The sequence below is a fragment of the Anolis carolinensis genome, chromosome 3 (genome assembly GCF_035594765.1).
Source record: "Anolis carolinensis isolate JA03-04 chromosome 3, rAnoCar3.1.pri, whole genome shotgun sequence".
Classification (NCBI taxonomy): Eukaryota; Metazoa; Chordata; class Lepidosauria; order Squamata; family Dactyloidae; genus Anolis; species Anolis carolinensis.
In genome coordinates, this window is record NC_085843.1 from 20,185,915 (window position 1) to 20,190,525 (window position 4,611).

At 39.1% G+C, this 4,611-nt stretch overlaps 1 pseudogene; it reads right to left on the reverse strand.

Moving 5' to 3' along the window:
- Positions 1 to 1,424: 1,424 nt before the first annotated feature.
- LOC100562147 (phosphatidylinositol-glycan biosynthesis class F protein-like) lies at positions 1,425 to 2,444 on the reverse strand (annotated as a pseudogene).
- Positions 2,445 to 4,611: the final 2,167 nt, after the last annotated feature.

The window sequence follows — 4,611 nt, forward strand, 5'->3', positions numbered from 1 at the left end:
CGACTTGCAGTTTTGCTCTGGACACAGAAATTTTTTTTTACTCTGTTGAGAAGATGTTTATCATATGCAACAGCCTTTCTAACATAGTCACTGGGGAGATTCTGGAAACTGTATTTCCCAAACTCTAGTTTTAACTCAGTCATTGTACTCATCCAATACACTATATCCTCCAATATTTCAGAAATTAGAACTACAAAACATGTGGCTAAATAACATCAGTGTGGTCAAGAAGTCAAAAATTATTTATTTAGAAGTACAAACAAGTTAGGATAGGCTGCAGCAGTTTGCTTTTGCTTAAGTCTACTGGGAAGGGCAGGATTCCACCCATCTTATAGATTAATAGAGTTGGAAGAGACCCCAAGGGCTATCCAGTCCACACCGCTGCCATACAAGAATACACAAAGCATTCCCAACAAATGGCAATCTAGCCTTTGCTTAAATAATTTCAGAAGAGACTCCACCACACCCCAAGGCAACATATTCTACTGTTGAACTGGCAGCAAATCACACCCTGATCAATAGCTGTTATGAATACAAGCCTTTATAGAAGATTTATTCATACTTTTTAAAGAATAATATCAATCCCAAGAACAATACACACTATTTTGTAGTAGCGTTGGGAAAACTCAGACACTTATATAGTTGTTTTTAAAACTAACAATATCCGCGATAGGTTTCTTTCCCTCATCATCTTTAATGTATATCAGCTTTAATCCTACAATTTTATATGCCAAGACAACAGGTGGTGAATATGTTAATTTCTTTTGATTAGACATTACGTTTTCCCTTGCTTTCTTGCTATTTCATTGATAATCTCTAGCAGTCACTTATGGGCATAACATGACATAGCTTTAAGAATTACTACGCTGGAACAGAGAAATGGTCCATCAAGATCTGGCATCTCTGCTTCTCACAGAGGCCAACACCAGATGTCTCACAAGGAAATATAAAAAACCTTCCTAATGTGCCCAATTGCACTTTATTATAAATGAGATGAGTTGCCTGCCTGTCCCCAGCTGGTAATCCTCTTATCTCTAAAATGATAAAGGCTTCTGGCCCATGTAAATTTTCTCCTAGTTAGTATAATTGCTAGGCATATTCTTGTTCATGTAAATGTCTAATCTCTCTTATTTTCAAACGTGCTAAACTAATGTACTCATTTAAAACCCAAGATATTATTTTCAACATAAACCTTTATGAATATAGCTCTTCACCAAATGAGTCCTTTTTTCTGCCAGTTACCATCCACTGTTTTCCAAGTAGTTGCTGAAGTCTCATGAGGTTCAACCAGGGGTTAATTTGAACTCTGACCACCAATTAAGTTTCATTTTCTAAGCAGCTGCTAATGTAACCCCTATGAATGCTGGTTTGGCCTCATGGCTGGGGAAAGCCCACAGAAAGGGCTGTACTTGCTGCTGGTAGAGGAGAACAAGGGAGTGGAATTGCTATTGCTGAATGAAGGCCTTTTTTCAATTTGAAATGAGAATGTTCAATTGTGTATTTAGAAGGTAATGAAAGCTTAAATCTCTTGCAATGCAATATCTGTATTTTTTGTTACAAATACTTTATTCAGACTGGAAGAAAAGTACAATCTCTCAGGGGTAACATAATTTAGGGCAAGCGTCAGATGTCTCTTCATGTTGCCCCAGCAAACTAGCCGTGTTTCGAGAGGAGGAACACCAGCCCCACAATGTTTGAAGATGTTTGGATAGGTTTCTGCTTTTTGACTATAGTCTGCACAGTCTTTATGGAGTCAGAACAACAACAAAGATGCCTTCCCTCTGCTCCAGTTATTTGCTTTTGTATGTAAGCTTCATCCTGTTCCAGTATATCCATAAGGGTGCAAAAAGAAGACCGGACACATAGCCCAAAGTGGCTCCGAGCGAACGAGAGTTGGGTCAAACCTAACATGGTCTATCCCAATCCAATGGAATAGGAAAATCTCCAAGCCATGCACCCACCACACTGCACATACTGGCAATCTGAAGGTTGTTATACCAGCTTGACATAGCCACATTTTTACTGAACACTCTGAGCCATACGTGAATGTTTGGTCCCAGCAAACACAAGCAGTGCAAAGTAGTAAAGGTGGACAGAAAAACAGCAAATAAAAAGGTCTCTAAGACTGATTATTAATGGTGTCCCATAAAGAACAATGATTCAATGGAACAGGATACAAGACATTAAAAAGTACACACACGATCTTAGAAATTTTGCAACCTTGTGAGCAAGAGAACTTCTAGAAGATGGATTTGGATTAAAAATAATATGCAAAACTACATTTACAGTTCCAGTAGTTGCTGAACAGATGCACAGCCATGTCAGATGAGTTCCCAAGAGTGAAAAATTCTTCAAAAACACAGAAGGAAAAACAGTTGTGATAATAATGGAACTATGAAGATAACATTGGCAGATAGCAGTCTCTTTATCTCAGTGTCTTTCATGGTGCCCCCTCTTCAGTCTTCACCAGTTTTGCCCATCTTCAGTGGCCAGTGGGCGAGGCTTAATTTGCCGAGTCCAAGGTTGCTCACCAAGAGAGCAGCTCCAGTCCCCTATCCAACCACGACCATCAATATCTGTATTTCATTTGCTTCTATTTTGTATTTTTTTTAATTTAGGGCTTTAAAGATTGGACTGAATGTAGCAATACAATGGGTCATTGGTATCTCTTAGGGTTTGGTTCCAGAACCCCCCATGGATACCCAAACCTGTAGATGCTACAGACCCATGATACACAATTTTGTAGTAAAATGGTGTCACTTATATAAAATGGCAAAATCAAGGTTTGCTTTCTTGAATTTTTGTTTAAAAATATTGTTAAACCATAAATGGTTGAATCTGTCAGTACAGAATGTGCCGGTATCGAGAGCCAGCTATAAGAGGAAGCAGCACATTCAGAATAGTTCTGCAATCAAATCCTGCATTGGTAGCTCATAAGATGCATGGAACTTTGGGGACAGTGCATATGTGTCAAGCACAATATATAATTTGTATCATTGTCAATTTATATTATAAAGTGTGTTTCCAATATTTCATTATAGTTGGTCCCTTAGAACCCAGAAAGTATACTAATATTTTTTCTTGTACAGTGAAGTTTGGGTCTAGAACCCCTGTGGATACCAAAATTCATACATGCCCATGTCCCATTATATACAATGGCGTAGTAAAATGACATCCCTTATATAAAATAGTCAACTACTCAAATGGGTGCCAGAGAAAGCCTAAAGACTTGTGAATTGGTGGGAGGCTACAGCAGAGTATGACTACACATCAGTGTAATGCTCAGCATGTAGCAATATCAAGTTTTGGATTTGGTATTTTTCCCCAGAATATTTGGTTGCTTGAATCAGTGGATGCAGAATCTGTGGATATGAAAGGCCACCTGAATGTTCAGAACTAGCTCCAGGTTTGTGAGAGAGTGGGCAAAAGATCCCTTATTACAGTGGTTCTCAAATTGTGGGTGCAACCCCAGGGAGGGGTGTGTGATAGTTGCTTCAGCAAGAAAAGTCAGCCTGCAAATAAATAAATGTGAAAAAGAAAAGCAAGCTGTTTGTGTGTTGAAGATTAACTAGTCATGCTGATCAGTTCTGAATATTCATTTTCAGGGAATGACCTGGGATTTCTTACACACTACGGAATGATAGAAACTATTTTAACTGTGTGGCTCACTCCTATAGGATTTTAGGATGTGTAGTTTGGCAAGATACCTAGAATTTTCTGGTAGGCTGCTTTGGTGTTGTAGTCAAGGGGAATGTGCTAAAGCACTCTTAACAGATAAGTATCAGACAAAGATTCCTTTCACATGACACAATTATAGAGCTTTGGTATAACTTTAGGTAAAGGTAAAGGTTTTCCCCTGACATTAAGTTTAGTTGTGTTGGTGCTCATCTCCATTTCTATGTTGAAGAGCCAGCGTTGTCCCTAGACACCTCCAAGATCATGTGGCCAGCATGACTTCATGGAGTGCTGTTACCTTCCTGCCAGAGTGGTACCTATTGATCTACGCACATTTGCATGTTTTGAGCTGCTAGGTTGCCCTAAGCTGGGGCTAACAGCGGGAGCTCACCCCACTCCCCGGATTCGAACTGTCGACCTTTCAGTCAGCAAGTTCAGCAGCACAGCGGTTTCGCCTGCTGCACCATCTGGGGCTCCTGTATAACTTCAGCTACATACAGTAGAGTCTCACTTATCCAAGCTAAACGGGCCAGCAGAAGCTTGGATAAGCGAATATCTTGCATAATAAGGAGAGATTAAGGAAAAGCCTATTAAACATCAAATTAGGTTATGATTTTACAAATTAAGCACCAAAACATCATGTTATACAACAAATTTGACAGAAAAAGTAGTTCAATACGCAGTAATGTTATGTCGTAATTACTGTATTTATGACTTTAGCACCAAAATATCATGATATATTGAAAACATTGACTACAAAAATGGCTTGGATTATCCAGAGGCTTGGATAAGCGAGGCTTGGATAAGTGAGACTCTACTGTATATATTTTTATTGTGTCGGAAGCGACTTGAGAACATACTGCAAGTTGTTTCTGGTGGGAGAGAATTAGCCATCTACTGAGACGTTGCCTATGGAATGCTGGGATGTATTACTGG